The sequence below is a fragment of the Fukomys damarensis genome, unplaced genomic scaffold (genome assembly GCF_012274545.1).
Source record: "Fukomys damarensis isolate Sample0158 unplaced genomic scaffold, DMR_v1.0_HiC HiC_scaffold_1, whole genome shotgun sequence".
Lineage (NCBI taxonomy): Eukaryota > Metazoa > Chordata > Mammalia > Rodentia > Bathyergidae > Fukomys > Fukomys damarensis.
Window position 1 is genome coordinate 70,321,737 of NW_022900913.1, and position 8,174 is coordinate 70,329,910.

At 53.3% G+C, this 8,174-nt stretch overlaps 1 protein-coding gene and 1 long non-coding RNA gene across 4 annotated transcripts in view; one reads left to right on the forward strand and one right to left on the reverse strand.

Annotated features, from left to right (window-relative positions):
• Positions 1-3,614, reverse strand: part of LOC109117971 — a 7,731-nt gene extending 4,117 nt beyond the window's left edge. For all 3 annotated transcript variants that reach the window (XR_004516495.1, XR_002025280.2, XR_004516492.1), the window contains exons 1-2: positions 3,232-3,614; positions 1,174-1,388 (exon numbers count right to left, since the gene is read on the reverse strand). This is a non-coding gene — a long non-coding RNA (uncharacterized LOC109117971). The remainder of the gene's footprint in view (positions 1-1,173; positions 1,389-3,231) is intronic.
• Positions 3,615-3,678: 64 nt separating this feature from the next.
• CUNH10orf71 (chromosome unknown C10orf71 homolog) overlaps positions 3,679-8,174 on the forward strand; it is a 24,409-nt gene continuing 19,913 nt past the window's right edge. The window contains exon 1 of the mRNA XM_010622512.3: positions 3,679-3,766. The gene's annotated coding sequence lies outside the window, so the exon portion shown is untranslated. The remainder of the gene's footprint in view (positions 3,767-8,174) is intronic.

The following is an 8,174-nucleotide window of genomic DNA, read 5'->3' on the forward strand; positions in this document are numbered from 1 at the left end:
TTTCTTTTTTTTTTTTTTTTTGTACCAGGGATCGAACTCAAACACTACTTTTGACCTGTGGAAATTACACGAAGCTCAAAGTTCTGAGTGTACATTTTAAAGTTAAGTTTTCTGTGCTGTGTTCACTGCTCCTCTTTGCAGAGATTGTCTGTGGTCACAAGGAATGCCCTCAGACTGTGGGGCTGCAGGACAAGGATGCTATAGAGAGTAGCTCCTCCTAACCCTGGCCTCTCAGATCCTGGGCAATTCTGAGAGAGGAGCCCCCTGCTCCCAAGATCTGCGGGGAGACAGCCCTCCCAGCTGTTCTCTCTGGCTTTGTTGTATCAGGCAACATTTTAGTAAACCATATTTACCCCTTCACAGTGCAGCTTTCTCTCTCACTTGTTTAAACCTTTCTCTGTGACATTTTCAACAAAGAATCCTGAAAAGGGACAGCTCTCCTCCTCGTTGGCTCTCAGGTAATCATCATTCTGGTGCCTGGCTGTTCAGACAGGAATAACAATAGCCCCAGAAAGAAACCATTGGCTGCCTGGGTCTGTGGGTGCTTTTTACAAGCTGTGATCCAATAATAGGGGCCCTGTCCCCCAGGTCAGCCCCTCAGTCAGTCATAGGACAGCCATGAGTAGTACAGGTGTCACCTGCACAGACCCTTTGGTGGGCAGGCTGGGCCTCAGCCCCAGGGTCACTCTTCCACCTGGGATGCACCAGGTTGCCACCAGCCATGGGGACACTCTTGAGTGGTGCCAACACAGGGCACAGATTCTCAAGTTCCTAAAACTAGTCACAGCCAAGAGGAGCCCAGGCTGAACTCTTTCTTGCCAGAGAGAGGCAAGCGGTGCGGGTAGGGGTAAAGTCTGTGTCCTGGGCCTGGGCCGGTAGAGTAGTTGGTGAGGAGGTGACAAAGGCATACAGCTGGACAAGCCGGGGATGATCCCACTCCTGCTGTCAGCTACCTAGCTTCTGGACCTCTGTAAGCCTCAGTTTCCTCATCTGTAAGGAGGAGGTACTGACTACCATCGCTCAGGGGTAGAGTGAAGATGAAGTGGAAAAATGAGGCTGCCTGGATGTGGGGAGCATGTTTAGTTTAGCAGTATTATTATTAAGCCAGAAAAATACACCAGGACCCTGCAGAAGTTTCCTGAAGAAATCTATGCCCTCGGGGAGAAATGTCACCTGATGAGAAGTTGCAGTCACCCAGGCTAAGAGAGTAAGGGAATCCTGTGAGTCGCCTGGTGTCACTTGGAGGGATGGGAGCTTCTGATGCAGAGAACTGGAAATTAGCTGCAAGGCCCATGCTTCTCAGCCCTCAGTCCTAGCCTTTGAAGGCATCTCGTGGATACAGATCCAGAGCAGGTTGGCTTTGCTGTAGGATTCAGCCACTGGCCCTCCTGTGAGTGGAAGACAACCAGGTTATTTGTACCCACACCAGTAGGCAGGTGCCCACCCCGCAATGTCCCAGGATGGGACACGAGTGTGCCACCCGAGGACAGCTTTATTTATGTTCTTGCAGAATGTACACGCAGGCCTTGTTTTTCTGGACGGTCGGAGGCAGGCTGGCTCACATAGCGTCCATGAGGCTGCTACATTTAGAATCGTGTCTTCATTCACATTCTTTCCATGCGGCTCATGGCTGCTAGACTGGAAGGCAGGGGTCACTTTGCCTGGGCCAAGCCCCCAGGAACTGGGGCCAGCTCCTGCCTGTGAGAGCCTGGGTTTTTGGTCGAGAACTCAGTGGTCTGCTCGCCCAACGGTGGTTTGCACCAGGGCACCCACCAAGCCGCACGTGGGACCCATGGTGTGGAAAGGTGCAGGTTTTTCTAGGGACAGGGGACTCTGCAGCCACCATCTGTGTTCAGGCTGGGTGGGGCCGTGAAACAGTCCTCGGGTCTCACTGGGACAGCTGCTCGCCTGACACTGCTGCTGACGGTGTTGACCAAGCTGCCTGCCCTCACCCAGCCCTGCACTCCCCACCCCAGGTCACCCTCACAATTTTCCTTTTTCAGCCACTTCCAGCAGACACCACTGGCGCAGAGCACAACTCTCCATTCCTCGGATCCTAAGCCAGACACTGACCCCACCTGTGAGGAATTACAAGTCAGGCAAGAGCATCTTGAGGGGAGGAGATGGAGTAGAAAAACTAGGAATCCACTGATGGCTGCAGCTCTGGTTAGGATCGACTCAAAGTCACTTCCTACATAAGTGAGATTTAGCAAGGCCTCATTCCTAGCACCTGGGACAATGATTTGGGTCAAGTGCAGCTGACAGACGGGCTGGCTATATATTTGTTTCCATGAGTAACAGGGAAAAGTATGACCGTATGAAGTCTATGATTTCTCAGCTGTTGTTGTTCACCATAACAGTCTGCTCAAAACCAAACTAAGTGGATTTCTTTTTTCTTTAAAGGAAAATAGTCAACAAATGCTGATACACAGGGTTGAGGACATGGCAAAAATCACAAAAAAGAATAACAAACAACAGGTGAACATTTGAGAAGTTTGAGTGTACGAGTAAAATATATTTATGTACGTGAGCTTCTCCAACCTTCACCTCACTCTCCTCACCTGATAGGTGGGTAAACTGAGGCTCGGAGCGATGGGGGTGATTTAGCTGGCATCCCTTTCTGCGGGGCCTTGAGGAGCTGTTCTTTCCAAACTGCTTTGAGTGAAAGTGTACAGACCCGGGTCCTGAACCCTCGGCCACCAGTAGTGTCAGGGCAGAAGGTGGTGCCAGGCCCTTGCTGGGGCTGGGAAAGAGGTGGCTGCCCTTGAGGAGCCACAGGTGGGAGGGGCAGTCTGCAAATAGATTAGAGATATGGGTGCTGCAGAGTTCCCAGGGCTGGGGCACCTCAGGGGTCCAGGCGCCTGACAGGGACCAGTCATCTCAGTTTTCTTGGGCCACGGGAGAGAGGAGTATGAGGAAGTTTTTGGAAAAATAGGAAAATCTCTGACACTAAATCTCCACAGTGAATGAACCCTCATAGGACCAGCTGGGAGAGGGTCAGAGGGTTCCTGGGAGTCGGCATGGGTTAATGAACAGAGCCTGTATGGAACTGGGGTTCTATGGGCAGTTTGGGGAGCTGGGGAGTACAGAAAGCGGCCATGGGATGGTAGGTGGGAGCGCTATCCTAGAGACCAGCGGGTTTCCCGCAAAGCAGAAAGGCCTTGCCCATTGGCACCTGGGCCCTGCAAGAGACTGGGTGGCTGTGGCTGAGCTTGGCATGGGGTCACTTACCTGCTTTTTCCCGATTATTCATGGCCATCCGCAGTGTCCCCTGAGCCTCAGCCTGGCCTGTCCCCAGCCTGCAGCTGGGCAGATCATTGCTCCAAAAGCTCAGCGGAGAGCTGCTCCTTACTCGAGGAATGCAGGCTGGGCTGTCCAGAGCCGATGATGAAACGGGCTATTTCTGCCCAGGGACATCAGCAGGCCCCTGGATGCTGGCCCCAAGGCACACACGATCAAGTTTTCAATGTTTCCCTAGACAAATGTTTTCCTTCCCATCTTGAGACGTTTTATTTGCTTCTAGATGCTCGAATGGCTGCAGAAGTCACTCTGGATGGATGTTGGGATTGTGGGGAGGGTGCAGCTGATCATCAAGCAATTTCTCACTCCCCAAGTTATCTATTACCCGGGCTGATCTGGATGTAAAAATAGCCGCTGAGGCTGTTTGTTTAATCTGACTGTTACTTGACACCACGCGGGTGTCGCCTGGTGGACTGTTTGCCTCTTCCCCTCTGCAGCATACTGGTCCCGCCGGGTCTCTGCCGAGGTAAGCCCCTCGGACTTCAGGGTCCGGCCACAGTGTGCGGATTTGGGAGTCGGGAGGTGTGGGTGTCCTGTCCTCTGTCTCCAGGAAGCCCTGGCCATCATGGAAGGAGCCACCCGGGCAACCAGGCAGGGCTGGGCACTCTGGTCTGGGAGGCCTGCGGAGCGGCAGCTGGTACCGGTGGTGAGGAAGAGACAGTGCAGACACAGGCGGGTTCCTTGGCATGGTCAGGGCACTGCCAGCTGATGACAGAGGGAACATCTGTCCAAGATAGCCACAGTGTGGGGTGCATGGGGTGGTAGGGAGCAAGGGTTCTCTGGACATGCTGTGTGGGCTGTGTTAGAGTACATGGTCCCCACACTGGAGACTTGTCATCTGTCAGGGCTCTCTGCTCCCATGTGGCTGAGTGAGCAGTCACTGCTGATGTGCCCAGTCCTGGTGTGTCCAGATGGGGTGACTCCCCAGCCACAGTTGGGGCATCGGGTCAGAGGAAGTGGGTCTCTGGTCTCCCTGTGCCGATCCAGGCAGGATCCCTGGCAGCTGTAGCAGGGAACATGGCTCTTGGGACATTCTGGTCTGTGGACGCGGGAGGCACATGTGTCCACAGCACAAAGCCCTCCCCAGGCTGCCTGTCCCCACACACCCTGGGGGTCCAGCCAGTCTCCCACAGCTTCTGGGCGAATCTAAAAAAACCTTTTCTTTTGTGGACAAAAGTTGATGGGTGAGAAGAGTAGCTTTGACTATGTACAAAAAGCTAGACAGCCTCGGAAAAATTATTTCAGATTTTAAGATGCCACGACAAGGTTAGAAATCCTGGAGAATAATTTTAAAATATGTATGATAAGTGATGTTCAATTTTCCAGTGCCGAAGAACCTTTGCCTCAATGGGCGGGGAACCTTGCCTGTGGGCTAGGCACCTAGTTTTGTAAATAAAGTTTTATTGGCACATGGCCATGATCCCTCATTTGTATATGGTCTAAGCTTGTTTTATTCCATAACTGCAGGGACCACATGGGCTTCCAAGTGAAGACTTTGGCTATGTGGCCATTTGCAGAAGTTGGCTGGACCCTGTGGCACCAGACGTTCCTTCAGATGGCCAGGGCAGCACCCCATATCCACAGAAACCCTTGAGGGGCCCTGGGGACCAAAAGCTGGTGCCCTGCCTCTGCCTTTCACAGCATGTTTCAAGTCTGGCCGGCACAGGAAATGTTCTGTTTGCTGGCCCTAGGAGGCTTAGCTTCACTGTGAAGTCACTAGCCGTGTGTTGTGTCCATGTGGCCAGCCGAGCAGGGCAGATTGTGCTTATCAAGTGGTTTATAAATAGCCACATTAGGGTGACCCAAGTCCTGACTGTGTCTGTCCCTGGGTCTCCAGACTGGGAATCATTGTGCCTACTCTTTGGTGACAGAGATCGTTGGATGGGAACAGCTGTGTCTGGTGGCAGGAAGAGGCTGGTGGCACAAGGGTCCTATAAGTGGAGGGCTCTGAGCTCCAAGACCGAGCAGAGGAAGGCATGTAGGGCAGGTGGGGATGAGTGTGTCCACCAGGCCACCCCTTCATGCATGCACTAGGCTTCTGTTCCTGTCCTGACTCCAAGAATGCCCTGGAGACCCACGCAAGAGGAAGAGGGAAGCCCTGAGTCTGGACGTGGGCTGCCCTAGCCTCCACCAGAGCTGGGAACAGGGTGCCATCTGTAGCCAGGCTGGACTGCTTCACTTTGTGTACCCAGTGTCAGTAGAGAGAAGCCTAGGGCAGTGAGGGAAGGCTACCTGGTGGGGCATACAGTGCTGGCATCCCCAATAGTCCAACCAATCCATAGCCCCTGGCTCCTGGCCAGTCTCAGTTAGGCCTCTGCATGTCTGCTGGGTCCCCAGGGGGTTCAGAACACAAGCTGGAGGGAGAAGCCAGAGGAGAAGCTAGGGATCTACCCGAGGCAGAGATGGAGACCCAGAAGCAGAGCGTGTGAGCCTGCTGACACAGGTGTGCCACTCAGCAGAGGTGACAGGCTCGTGTGGGACTCAGCTGCATGGGATCTGAGTGACAGTGGCCTCCTGAGGTCAGGGAAGGTTCATGAGTTCCCTGTTGGCTAGCAGGAGATGGCATCCTCTACGGAGCCTACCTCAGTGGTCCCAGCCCCGTGTACTGGGAACATCTTTGTCCCCAAGACCCGGTATCCCTCTGTCTTAGGATAGTGTTTTAGGGAAGCTCTCCTGGACAATGGAGACACCGCCTGTTCTCAGTCCAGTCCCTGAGGACCCAGACCAGATGGGACACAGCCCAGGGGTCCATGCTTCCTGGGGTGCTGGGCTCCTCCCTGTTTCAGGAGGCTCCTCCCTCCTCAAGTGGTCCTTGTGCAGCTGGGGAAGGATCCTGCCTCAGTCTCGCCCATCACAAAGCTTCACCAATGCTCGAGGAAGCAGGAAAGGAAAGGCGTAGGTCACCTAACCACTTCCCACAGGTTCTTGAAGCCATCCAGCTCTTTGCCACCCCTGCCCACCATGTCTGAGGGCTGCTTCCAGACCTGTGCTACTGAGCTGGTCCACTAGGGCCAGGGTACATTGGAGCTGCCTTGACTGGCTCTGCCCTGGGGCTACCAGACCACACTTTGCACCACCAGCCTGTCCCATCCTCTGGCCCTATGGTCCCTTCTCAGAAGAAGGTCAGGCCTAGAGGCTGCAGAAGTCTCTGTCAGATACTCAGAGCTAAGTGTTGGAGTCAGTTTCCAGCCCTGGTCCCCTACCCTGGGCACAGTGGCCCCTACTGCCTGCAATTCTCCCTGTTCCTAGCTCTGTTTTGAGCCATGTGGTCATCCAAGGGGCTTTTGAGCCCCTTGCAGAGGCAGGATTGAGGGTAAGGGACTTGCCCAAGGATGCATAGCTCAGGAAGGGATCCCAGGCTCAGTGATCAGGTGACCCACAGAGCTCCCAACAGACTCGAGGCAGGAAGCCTCTGACCCTTCAGGAAGTTGTTCTGGTAGCCTGGCAGCAGGTTATTGTCACAGACAGCCCTGCCTTTCTCTCAGCAAGCCTAGGCATCAGCCCGCCCTCTGTAAAATGCCAGCTCTCCTGCCAAAGGGGCCCAACGCGTATTACGGACAAATAAGTACTGGGTTCCCAGCATGTGGGAGAAACACAAGAACTGCTTTCTCTTCTCCCTGTCCTACTGGGGAATTTTTTTCTCCTGCTTAAACCCCATCTTTAGTCTGCTACTTCCCAGGGTCACCAAGGAGAGAGCTCTCTGTGCACATTGCTCAGCTGGTGAACAGCTGGCACCACGCAGGACTGATCCATGCCCACAGTGACCACTGGGCGCTTGCACATGACTATGCATCATCACTCGCCCTTTGAGTAGAGAGAGTCTTGGATCTGTGCACCTTCCACACTTAGGGTGGAGGGCTGAGCCTTAAGGCTGATGTTTCTAAATTGTATGGCAGTGCCTCAGAGCACACAGGACACCTCTCCTCATCACTGTCCACCCTGGGGACCAGAAGAGTGTTAAAGCTTCCAACACACGTTAGAGGAACTTGAATGTTGACTATGAGCCCAGGACTGTGCAATAGAGCTGAGCATGCAAGGTTGGCTCTGTGGCTGCTAGGTGCAGAAGTGGGTGGCCTGGGGGACCCAGAGGAGAGGATCAAGAGCTGGCTCTGAGGCCAGGGGCCCTCCACGCTGTAGTCAGGAGGCCCAGGTCAGTGCCAGTGCTTTCCCTCACTTCTCTCAGTCCTCTATGGGTGTGGGGGGAGAGGGCAAAGCTATCACAGTGGCTCCAATGACCCCTGACCTGCGGTTACCCTGGTTGCAGGGTGGTAACAATAACTTCTACTGAGTGGTATCAGGAGCCAGCCTCACTGTCCTCACAATAGACCCATAAGGCAAGCACTGTTATCAATCCCATTTTACAGACAGGGGAACAGAGGCACAAACCCAACTTGTCATTTGTTGAGGGCCACACAGAGCTGGCACAGCTCTTCCAAGCCCTTCCCACCAGCTTACGGTGCCCCAATCTGGGAAGCAGAGATGGTGTGTGTGGCGCTTACTTTTCATGTGTATTAGCACGCTTGCGGTACATGATCACATTCCTGGTAGGAGTAGGTACGTGCGCACCACACGCCTTAATGCTTTCTACTTCCCCTTTCCCCCATCACTTGGTCACCCTCGCTTTTGCAAAAGATCAATCTCCCTTTTTCCTATTGGCTGTCTCTTATTCTGCTCCTTAATTTCTTTGTACTTTGACTTCCTTGTATAAGAGAAACCATGAGCTACTTAAACTTACACGTGTCATTTATTTCACTTAACATTATAGTCTCAAGGTGCATCCATTTTCCTATAAACGACTCAAGTTTATCCTTCCTTATGGCAGGGTAGTACTCTACTGTGGATAAATGCATTTCTTTTTTTTTTTTTTTTTTTTT